Source organism: Acomys minous, assembly GCF_964271855.1.
Source record: "Acomys minous genome assembly, chromosome: 7".
Classification (NCBI taxonomy): domain Eukaryota; kingdom Metazoa; phylum Chordata; class Mammalia; order Rodentia; family Muridae; genus Acomys; species Acomys minous.
The window spans coordinates 113,189,850-113,202,725 of record NC_140488.1 but is presented as its reverse complement, the minus strand read 5'-3'; positions in this window follow the sequence as shown (position 1 = coordinate 113,202,725).

The following is a 12,876-nucleotide window of genomic DNA, read 5'->3' as shown; positions in this document are numbered from 1 at the left end:
AAACTAACATCTGTTTAAAAAAAAACATACATTCCAAATCATAGCATGATTTCTCTTCCTCTAGCCTGATACATTTTTTTCTTAAATATGCGGGCATATGTTCTAGAAAGAAGTGTGTGCTTGTTTATGTATAAAACAAGGCACTGTCACCTATTAATCATGCTTAAAAGCTAATTCTGATCTCAGATATTTTCCTTGATCCCAGTCAACTTTCATCCTCTGATAAAATGGAGAGAGAGAGAGAGAGAGAGAGAGAGAGAGAGAGAGAGAAGAATCTCATGGAAGACACTGTTTACCCAGAAGCCCTAAGTTCACATATAAGAAGGCCTATCTCTTAGAAGTGGTGCTGTGTAGTTGTGAGAGTAGGTAAGCCTGCTGGGTTTTATCTTATTCTCTCCAAGACCCTGTAAAAGAGACCACTTTGATCATGACTGTTTTGTAAATGGAAAAAAAAAAAACAGGCTAAATTCACATCTAACAAGTGTTAGGGCTTGAACCCAAATCTCTTAACCTCTGTGTTACAGTATTTTGTATCTCTTCGGCCTACAAAGCAAATAATTGACACAGGGAGACTGAAATGTACTTTAAAGCTGCCAGCACTTGGCTGGGCAGAGTCTGAACTGATTCTAATCTACTCGTAAACTAAACAACCTAATCGAAACCTTATAACACACATATATTCCAAGCACTTGCCACTATGACCCCTGGGCCTGTCCTTGTCCAGTCCCCACCGTCGTCCTCCTCCAACTGTCAAAAACCTCGTCCCTTCCCCAATCGTCCAACTTTCTCCTCTCCTCCAGGAAGCCCCGCCTCCCACTTCTTGTCCTTCTGCCCAGCTGATTGGCTAAACAGCGCTTTATTGACGATTGATACATTCACTCAGGATTCCTTCACAACTCTGTCCTGTTATGTCCCTTAAGAGTAATTTGCATGACTTCTGGGGCTGGAGTCCCCTTCTTTCTGACCTAAAACAAGGATGGTGGTAACATTTTGGAGCACTTTGAAAACAAGTGAGGTGCTTGGTGTCTTTGAACTGATATGTGCTGTAGATATCACTAGCTTTGTTAGTATAGGCACAAAGTTTCTAGTCATTTATGTCTTTTGAGTTAAAGACAGACATCACTACTTCCTCCTGGCCCTCTTGGCAGGCTCCCCTCTGCAACAAACTGGGAACTAAATCAGGAAAGTTCAAAAGTGACCAACAACGCCATTGTAGCCACTAAAGGGTGTTCACTTAACACAAGAAGGTGTGCGCTGCTATGCGGTTGGCTGCTGACAGCAATTGAGGGAATTATTTCAATTCAAGAGACAAGATGCTAACATAGTAAAGATATATTAAAAGGAAGTCCGAGTTCGTAACTGAGCAAGATAGTTATGCTTAGAATCTCAGCACTGAGGATGGGGAGAGAATAAGGGATCCAGAGTTCAAGGCCAGCCTGACTCGGCTACATGACGTGACCTCACTCCAAGATAAAGAATGAAGGGTGAGGATATGGAAGAAGAGATCTAAGGTCAAAGGAAGGATGTTAAAAGCTCTCATTTGAGGTGATTGTTCTCCACAAAGAACTTCCTCATAGCTAATTCCCACACATGTACAACAACCCTGCTAATAACTACCCACGTGTTGTAGAGATAAATCATTTTCTACTGTAATTATGCTATGCCCATTCAAACAACTGATCCAATAACACCCTGACTTCACTTCATGCTCTAATAATGAGAATTGGGATGATTCTGATCCATAGAAAAACCAAAAGCAGTATCAAAGTTAGATGTTGTATGGTTGGCTACAAACTCTGGACTGTAGGGCCTCTCTTTGTTATTCAATCAATGGAAGAGGCTGGCAGGAACATTTTGGCAAAGTGCCTGGCATACTTTAGGAACTCAATGATAGCTAATATCCTACCTGCCCACTAATCCTCCAAGGTTTAAGAGGGCAAGATTTTCTGAGAAGCACTCTATTTTTATCGTAGCAACTGAGTCAATAGGTGATGTACCCACCTTAGGTTCTTAAGGAAAAAGGAGCAAGTTAAAATTGCAGCAAAGGTGTCACCATGTCTAGACTTAAATTCCCATTTCTCCGTCACAGGCAACACTGTAGGAGAAGATTTTCCCAGAGGCTAATTAACAGACAGCTACAGTCACCTGAGATTTCATAAAATAAAAACAAACCTCCAGCTGTCATTGATCAGTTTTCTCTCTTTTTCTAACAGCGTAGCTAAGGGGAGGGCATTCTTAGCAGTGGCTGCTGACAGTGTCCAGAATGGTTACTGAGGACGAATCCAGCCTCATGTGTAATGATGTCAGATATAATGAGCATCCTTGCATGCCCTAAAGCCAGTTCCCTCTACTGTGACAGAGGTGATCATCATCACCATCATGCAGGGCTCTGCTCTAAGGGGACCTGCCAGGCCCCCTTTTGTTGACTGGCAAAGAATCCCCACAAGCTATCTATAGCTCAGGATTCTGGGAAAGACTTGGATCCAAGTGGAGTATGTGTGTCTTTCTTGACATTTAGAAATGAGATGTGGCTGAGACAATAGATAACCCAGTTGATGGACTTGTGATGAAGACTTAGCAGCCAAGGGTACCAGATGGGCTGCCGTGTTTGACCCATGTTCTCAGAGAAGCAGAAAAGGCTAGTCAGTCTGAAAGAGTGAGGACTGATGCAGAGCCAGAAACAGACTATGGGAGAAAAGTCAAAGAAAGATAGAAGAGAAATAAGAAGAGATCTTGGATGCTCTTCATGTAGCCTGCTGTATTTCACCCATTTAACTCAGACAGACTTGAGTCATGTCTAATACCCTCCTGTCAGTTTCTCCCATCCCAATTCTTAAGGTTTCATTTCTCTGGTTAGCCTATTAGATTACTGATTTTACAAGACAATCCATCAGATTAAATCTTCATCAAAAAATATTTAATTACCATATGCACCATTAGGTTTCATTATGAGATTTTCAAATAAATTATTTTGTTGCTGATTATCCTCTATCACCTTTCATCCTCATTTTCCTGACCTCCCTTGTCCTCTTCCACTCCCTGTAGCCTCAGTGGTGGTTAGAATAAAAATAGCTCCTATGTCCTCATATATTTGAATGCTTGCTTTCCCATTTGGTGAAACTGTTTGGGAAGGATTAGGAAGTGTGTCCTTACTGGAGTAGGTATGTCACCAGAAGAGGTAGGCTTTGAAGTTTCAAAAACCCATGCCATTTCCAGTTAGCTCTCTCTACTTTTTTGTTGTTTTCATTAATGAGCTCTTACCTATTGCTCCAGGGCCATGCCTGGTTGCCATGATTCCCACCATGATGGTCATTAACTCACCATCTGAAACTGTAAGTCCACAGTGAACTATTTCTTCTATAAGTTGCCTTAATCATGGTATCTTTTCACTGCACTAGAAAAGTAACTAAGATAGACTCCTTTCCACCTGCATGTCACCTATGCCCTAGTGCCCACGCCACACCTTCCTCAATATATCTATTTCTCTCTCATGGCTTCTTTTCTAGTTTCACAGCCAACATATACATTCACTCCCGCTCGTATATATGCAAACATATAAACATAAGCTATGATACACATTTGAAAGAGAACATGTAATTTTTGTCTTCCTGAACCTGGGTTTCCTTCCTTAATATGATACTTTTCATGTCTATTTTGCTACAGATTTCATATTTTATCTTTCTTTACAACTTAATAAAATTCTCTCTCTCTCTCTCTCTCTCTCTCTCTCTCTCTCTCTCTCTCTCTCTCTCTCTCTGTGTGTGTGTGTGTGTGTGTGTGTGTGTGTGTGTGTGTGCATCTGTGTGTGTATGTGTGTGTGTGTGTGTGTGTGTGTGTGTGTGTGTGTGTGTGTGACATTTTCATTATCCATTCATCTGTTGATGGAGTCATCTGTTGACTTCTGGGCCCTACATTGAATGACTTACTTAGAGTTTCATTGTTGTGAAGAGACACCATGGCCAATACAACTCTTATAAAGGAGAACATTTAGTAGGGGCTGGTTTACAGTTTCAGAGACTTAGTCCACTATTGCCATGGCAGGAAGCACTGTGACAAGCATCATGTGATACTGGAGAAGGAGCTGAAAGTTCTACATTTTGATCTGCAGGAAGAGAACTGGCTTAAGCTTCTGAGACCTCAAAGCCCACCCACTAGCCACCAATACCTCCTCCAATAAAGCCACAACTACTCTAAGGCCACATCTCCTAATAGTGCCACACCCTAATGGCCTTCGGGGGGGGGGGTGTCATTTTTTCAAACCATCACAATTACTGAATGTTTCTCAAAGGTGAATTTTGATAAGGAGGCTGCAAGGAATGTCTGGAAGTAAGTCTATAATTTAGCAAAGTATTCTTTAATAAATAGGGTAAAAAAAAAAAAGGTCTAGAAATAACATAGGAGAGCCAACTAAACCCAACAATATTGACAAAATGCTGAGCCTAGCTTATGGTCCATGTTGGTTTGATTCGCCTTCCAGCCTTCTCTCCATTCTGACTCATTTTGTCCTCCTACACTTATTCTCTTGCCTGGACTTCACTTTGGTCTCATAATTAGCCTGCTATCCTCCTGCCTCACTTACTCCATTCCATAAACCCCAGCATCAATAGAGTCCCTCGTTTACTCATATATTCCTTTCTCCTTTGCCTCCTCCCTTAAGATGCTCCTTCATGACGTCCAGGATACTGTAAGTATTGCTCATCAGTCAGATTTAACTATCCTTAATGAATTTTCCAAAGCTTAAAGAATATGCTTTCTTGCTAATCATTTGGTAATGGTCCGAGGCAGTTTTATTCATGCTCATGTGCTCTTGAAGCTCTTCAAGGCCATGGCCAGTGGATGATTCATCTTTGTAGCCCCACTACTGTACAGTCAGGCCTTGAATAATATTGGATGGATGAAAGAATGTAATAGATAGGTAGAAAAGTATGAGTACAGGAAGCAGTATCAAGGTTTAAGGATAACATTTGCCATTGTTATGTCCATTTAATAAACTTCAAAACCTATTGACATGAAAAATACTTTATTACTGTCATGGAAATCTAAAGGGGGTGTCTGTGTGAGGAATTTTAGAAACTCCTGATGAATCTGTTCTCATTTGGAGATCTTCCATGTTGCTGTTGGCAGACGTCAGCAGGACTAGAAGTCATCTGGAGAGTAGATTTATGTAGACACACAAAACACCAAGCCACATACAGCTGATACAAGCTGTCGGCAAGGAGTTCGGCTGAGATTCAACTACTACACTAACATACGGTGTCTAGGTACGCTTTGGATTTTGTCACCATACAGCCATCAGAGCATGGTCAAATTTCTTCTATACCTGCAGAGAGATCCAACACAAGGGTTCTAATATCCAAGACATAAACTACATTGTCTTTAAGGATCCAGGCTCAGAAGTCATATAGCGTCAGTTCTACCATCGTCTATTGGATGAAACAGTCACACATCCACCAGAAGAAACAGAGACCTTACACATCTCCATGGAACAATATAGCACAGAGTTTTGGAGTCACTGACACAGTTTAAAGGTTTTCTGGTCCATCTACTTTTTACTTATCCTGGACAAAATCAGTGTTCAGAGAATTTACATAGTTTATTTACAATCACAGCAAATAAGTGACAAGGTCCCTTCACTTCACCCAGTTCATTACTTAAAAAGGGAAAGATTTACTTTTTCTCATGAGGTTTCAGTCATGGTCCATTGACTCCATTGTTCTAGGACCTCTAGTAAAGTAGACTGTTATGGTAAGAATAAAGTATGTGTTTTCTTCCTCTTTCCTATTAATATATGAGAAGCAAAGAGATATAAAGACAGGGATGGCCTTTACTCCTTTAAGGTAATGTTCCCAGTGACCTAACTTTTTCCCACAAGGCTCTACCTATCTACTAAAGGTTCTACCACATACAAATTGTGGTACTGGCTGGGGACCAAACATTCAAGACATGGGCTCCTGAAAGATATTTAAAATTAAACTGTAATACTAAAAGATGTTTCTGCTCATATATAATATTAACCTGGGAAAAATTTATGTGATGAACCAGGAGGAAGATGTCTGTTTCTTCTGATATGGTTTATGCAAGAGACTCTGTTGACAATAATGTTAGCTCATAGCTCTCCGGCATTTTCATTATTGGAAAACTGAGTAAACCGTGAATTCCTATTCATAAAACTTCTCCTCACTGTACCTGAAGTGAGAGACAAAAGACTACTTGCCAGAGATAGGTGTGAAATGATGTCTAGGTGACATGGTAGAGAAGTCTTTGTACACTCATAGTACAGTATGAAAAGAACAAAAAGATATATGGTTAGTGAGAACTTAGTACCAGCACCTTTCTAATGTCACATTACAAAAGTGAGAGCATCACCAACCCCAACAGAAGTTCTATTCCTAGATCCATCAATCAGCTCTGGCCAGAAGGGTCAAGTAGCAAACCACAGACAGTGCCAGGAAAGGATGCTCTGCAGTTGCAGTATGTGTCTTTGCAAACAGTGTTCATTATGATCTTAAAGCCACTGTAGATCTGAGCGTCCATCTCTCCAAAGAAAGAACCCACTGAGATATGTGATCAAGAGGGTATAGAAAACAGATCTTTGTTCCCATTGCATTGCTTAGTATGTAAAGGGTTGCCACATGCCATATAATGAACTATAAGTTCGTTTAGTATTCCTCATGACCACAATCCCATAACTATCGGGCAGCAGATGATTAATGACCATGTAACCTATTTCCTAGCCCATGCATGCTAAGAGTTCTTGCCATGTGCATGGCATTTAATAATACATAGCTCAAATCAAGAGAAAAGACAAAAGGCAATGACCATTTCTGTCAAGGCAGGATGAGATTTTGTAAAATAATTGAGAGCCGTCCTCAGATGTATCAGTATTTCTGGAGTCATACCACATTGTGCTAAGATGTTGAGGCTAGCTGTGGGGAAATTTATTTTTAATATTAAACCAAAGCTTGAGTGGTTTATTTTTATTGAAAGTTCTTTTTGAAAGATTTATTTTTTTATTTTATGTGTATACATGAGTGCCTGCATGTATGTGTGTACCTAGTGCCCTTGGAGACCAGAAGAGGGACATTAAATGTCATGGAACTGGGCTTATAGGAAGTTGTTCCCACCACCTCATGTGGGAAGATAAGACTATTATCCGTGCCCCTGTAACTGCCAGCTGATGTGGTGGCATATTTGGGTAAAGGGGCACGTTAAAAATGTCCAAAGTGTTTTCTCTATTTTTTTTTAAAGGAGCTTGAAAGGGATTCATAGATTCACTCTTCTCTGTGGGGTCAACACACAGTGGCTGATGCAACGTGTTCCAAATTACATCTTGAGCTGAGAGCATAACTTGACATTGTCCACATGGTACTGTGTTTTTGTTTTGTTTGTCTGTCTATCTGTTTGCTTGTTTGTTTGTTTTAGAATGAAAGGTGCAAGAATGAGAAGATCTTGGAGGTTTACACTAAGGCTCAAGAAAAAGCTGCTGAGGCCAGGCAAGGTACAGCAGGGTTAGAGTTCCTATTTGGAGGCTCTGAGAGTCTACTGCGTGAAGTTCGGCAGTGAAGCCTGAGTTATAATGGAGACCACAAGATGCTGGTGATGACAGGACAAATTCAAATCAGGTATTGGAACCCCAGTGGTCTTTTTCCTCCTGACTAATCAACCATGTAATTGGAAGCCTTTGGATGTGGTTTGAGACAAGAATCTGGAAGTGAGGGTGTTGAAGAGATGTTTTTGTTGACTGTGTAAAGAGTATCCTTGTTATTCAATCCTTATTATTCGAATGCTTTTTTCTTTGCTGTTGCAGATCTGATTACAGGACAGACTTTGGCATTGTCATTTAAAAAAAAATCTGTCAAAAGTGATGCCACTGTTGATCTCCCAAGAACAAGGAAGTTTAAAAGAGCACTAGGAGATTAGTGTTAGCTCAAGTCCTGCCCAGTGTTACAAACTGAAATGAGACCAGTCACATGCCCTTCCAGTGTCACTTTAACCAGTCTCACCTAAGAGTTATTTGACTGAACTGGAGAATCTACCTATCTGTACCTTTGTTATTTATGATATGATTAGAGCCCAGACTCTCTAAGGCATGCATATTTTGCTCAGTAGAAAAGGTAACCCTACTTGTTAGTTTTGCTGTTCCAGTAAAGCACCAGTGCTGTATCTATTAGCAAATTCACCTCAGTATTCTTTTGACTGACGATATATAAATATCTTTGAACTAGCTTTACCACCTTGCTAGCACCCTCCTTAATGAATGAAATGAGTAAAATCTTTCATATGTGTTCATCCTGCATTTGTATGAGAAGCACGCTTTTAACATTTTGAAAACTGAACTACAGCACTAAGCACAAGACTGCTGTTCCTTCAGTGTCTTCAGGTACAGGTTTGTGGATAAAATGGACTACAGGATTTCTTCCAGTGCCAATAAGTGTAAGATGCTTTCACTAGAAATACAGTACACAGTACTTAGGAATGTGGGTCATCTGTTAAAGACAGAAATTGCCCACTGAAATTTTTTCAGAAAGGCTTAGGTACAATTATGTAGAAAAAAAATGATTTCTAACTAAGCAAAGAAAGCTTCCAAATGATCATCAAGCACTGCGGTTTTAATACCTATGTCTCCTCCAAAATTTGTGCTGAAACTTAATCCTGGGAGCAATAGTCTGTCATGGGAGTGCACAGGCCTAATCCTCATAGGAGGATGCAGTAACAAGGCCCCACATTGGAAACAGAAAACAGCTCTCATGGGATATTGATCTTGTGAGTGTCTTGATTTAAACTTTTCAGCCTTTAAAACTATGAAAAGTAAATAAATGTGTGTTGCCTCTAAGTTACTCTCTTTGTCATATTACATCACAGCAGTACAAACCAACCAATACATTAACATGATTATCTAGGAATTCAAGTGCTGAAGCCATCAGACTCCAACAAAAGCATCCTTTCCTGTCTAGGAGGATGGATTTCCTGTCTATTATGAATTCTTGTGCTTTTGTCAGAAGATAGTTATGCGCTCTCATGGTACCTGTCTTGGGGAGCAAAGTTAGATCACCAATAAATATGAGAGGCACCATTTTATTCTGTCTGTCAGGTGAGAGCCTGCGACAACCAGATGTTGAGCAATAATCAGGATGGGTCACTAGGCTCCTTGCTATCTAATGTATAATCCCAGGGCCAGTAGAAAAAGATACTTCCTAAGACCATTTTAGAAGTTCCCACACCAAGGCCCATCTATAACACAGGGAAATACGATCTGAATTTTAAATAGATTCCCTGGTGAATGAAAATCACAGGACTTTGAAAAGCACTGGTCTGCTTGCAGGGTTCAGAAGAGGTTCTCAACCTTGGTCATGCATTTGAATGTCTTGGAGATCCTTGCAGGTTCAGTGAGCATTGTCAGTATCCTCCAATAGGACAGGAAAGAAGCTGACAGACAGAAAACAAAAGACAATCTTCTCAAATCAGCACTCACTGAACAAGAAAATAATCAGCAAAGGGCCTGACCAATATGAGACTTTTTCAGTTGAGGTTCTTGGAAGGGAGCCAGGGAGAGGGAGGTTGCCGGGTAGACGGAAAAGTAGAATAGATAAGCTTGCGATTCTTTTATTATTTCCATTGGGGATGAACATATTTGTAACTAAGCAAGATGCATGTCTCCTGCCCTGACTACTTCTATTCATTAGGTCTATCCAAAGTTGAAGAGCAATTATCAGTGAGTATGAAGCCCAAAGGTCCCAAAGGATAAGGGACATAAAGGCTGTAACATGCCTTGGCCATCCTTAATGAGATCGCTTTACTGCTTCTGAACTTTCAGTAGGTTCTTTTCTTCATACAGTAAGAAACTGCCATGATAATCAAGTTAGAATTCCCTCTATCATAGCCTATCATGGCTATTTTTAGAACTGCTATTCTACAAGAACAAGACAATTAGATTAAGTGCCAGTGGCGTGCAAACGTAGGACCACATATTTGTCATAGATGTATTCTGACAACTGCAGTCCAGTAATCTGTTTAGTACAAACCTTTGGTTTCTTCAGCCTCTAAATGTTGCTTGTGGGTCTGGTGAGTTCAGGGAAACAAATGCAACATGGTGAATGCTAAAAGAGCTCACTACATGTAAACCTTAAAAAACAATGCATATGTAGAACCAGTCAACCAATAAGCTTGTTGAGTGGGACTTCATTGGGAGAATGTTAGCTACTGTAGTAAACACCCAATGTAAGGTAGCTTGAACAATAGAAGCTTATAGGTCTCAATATAAAATTCAAAATGGGTGTTTTAAGCAGCCAATTCAGGGGTTGGGATTCAAGCTAACTTCCTCCGGAAGACACTTCTAGGATTGCCACATATCTCAGTCACTTCAGGCTGCTACAACCAAACACCATAGACTGAGTACCGTATAAACAACCTTACAGTTTTGGCAAGATCAGGGTATCAACATGGCTAGTGTCTATGAAGGGTCTTGCTCCAAATTATAGATAGCCAACTTGCTCTAAGCTCACATGGCAGGGAAGGTAAGAGGGCTCTCTATAGTCTCTTCTGTCAGGGGACTAATCTCACTCATGAGGGCTCTGTCATAGCAACACTCAGTTGGATTAAGCCAAACTGTGTTAAATCTTACATGGAATGGTTTTATTGGTCAGATTATAAATAGGAACATATCAGTTCTGGCCACATAGTATGTGGGGGGGGGAGGATAGAAATGTATGTGGATGTGGAGATGTAGGTGCATATATGAGTGCAATTACACATATATGTGGGGCATATGAAGGGCTGAGGTCAACCTTAGGTATTGCTCCTGAGGAACCTTGATTTTGTTTTTGTTTTTGGTTTGTTTGTTTGTTTGTTTGTTTGTTTTTGAGACATGGTCTTTCATTGGCCTGGAGCTTCCCAGTGGATAGGCTACCTGACCAGCGATCCGCAGGATCCATCTGTCTCTGCTTTCTCACAGCTGGAATTATGAGCACATGCTGCCACATCTGCTTTTTATATAACTTTGGGAGGTCAAATTCAAGTCCTTATGTTTGTAAAGACTAAACTATATCCCAAACCATTGATCATATTTTATCAGCTAGAACTCAGTACTTTGGCCATACCAAACCATAGCTGAAGCTAAGATTGCAAATTAGCTGCATACTCAGAAGACAAAATGGTTTAGCAAATAATAGTACTCTGGTTAGTCAAGAATATCATTTCAAAATGGGCTGAAACAAAATAAACCAGCATCATATGGCAGAGAATACAGGAAGGGTTCCAGTAATGGTAGAAAAAGCATTGTTTTAGCCATCTATATATTTGCATGCATCTATGATTATAAAAATGTCTTCTACTAGGTCATGGCCATAAAGTTAAAACCATTCTTCTAAAGCGAAATCTCTATAGACAGTATGAGCAGAGGCACCTGAAGAAGAAAACAATAAGCCAAATGCTAAATCATTGAGAAGCTGGACAACTCTGAACATGCTTAAATATTCAGAAGTGACAATAACATAAAAAGTAAGACACAGCTGTGTACCGATCCTGAAAAACACTGGCAAATAAGATAGGTTGAATTTAAGTACCTACTTGTGTACTTGCTAACAGCCTACCTCCAGTCTCCAGGAGGCTAACTTATAGCCATGCATGCCAAGTCTGAGTGGAAAATTCAGTAGCCAAATCGGCATGGAAAAGCTATCATGAATCAAGAGCATGAGGCTGTTAAAACTGCATAAAAGGCCAGCTTCCATCACCTTTTATAACAAAAAATCCTGGTCTCTTACTGTGCATTGTGCTGTACATGAGCACTAGCATATGCAAATATGAGGGCATTTGAGCTCATTCCCAGGTATGGGCAGAGACACAAGAGAGTTAGAAGAATAGAAAGGTCCAGAATGATTAATAATTCTTAGGAAATGAATAAAGCTAGGTTGAGCCATTTGAAAGCACATAATATAGGAAATCATTTCAGTGGGATTCTCTAGGGAGTGGCAGGACATAGGTGAAAAGAACACAGCAGAGATGGTGTTGCGGGTGTTAGAGTCTGTGGTGAGCCATTAAAACACTCATTCTTTAGAGTTTAAATGGCCAGATCTACACTTGGCTCTCAAAGAGATCATTTTTTCTTTCCCTTAGACAAATTAGGAAACTGAGTCACAGAAATGCACTGGGGATGTCAAAAAATTTATCAGATCCGATTGTCCATTTGTGGAGCGGAACGTACTAAGTCAGCAGAAAGTTCAAGTAGTGAGCACAAGCCCCTTAGGAAAAGGTAACTGAGGCTTTCAAGCATGGGCCCAAGCTAGCCATTCTTAGTTCACTGCCGGGGGAAGGGGGCAGGAGGGGGGGGGGCTTCAGCTTCCCCAAGGAGAAAGAGCCAAGAGGAGCAAACACTGCAGAAAGTGCTATCATTTCAATGTGTCCCATCTCTTCCCTGCTGCAGCACCCTCGAAATGAAAAAAAAAAAAAAAAAGGGTGCTTAAGCACCTGGGAAGCAGACACCGGCCTCAATTTTCCCATGCAGTTCTATAAAATGCAGCCCCTCCCTTTCTCTCCCATCCCTCTCCCACCACCCACCACCCATCGGAACTAGGCTGGATGGAGACAGTCATTTCTTAGAAACACTAAAAATACACATTACATCATTCCTCCCACACAGCCTTCCACCCCCCAACAACCAGCCAAGTAATATGAGCCCCTGTGCAAGGCCTGCCATAGCCTCCCTTTGAGGTCTGTGTTTTCCCTATTTATCGTACCTGGGAGACTGACAGACATATGTTTTATGATACATTATATATTAGGCTTGGCTAGAGGCTCCATTTCCATTAAAGATGACTAAAGCACTAAAGTTATAGCTGCCTGGACCTCCCCTGCTATTTGTTCTCTGAGCTGTATTTCTGC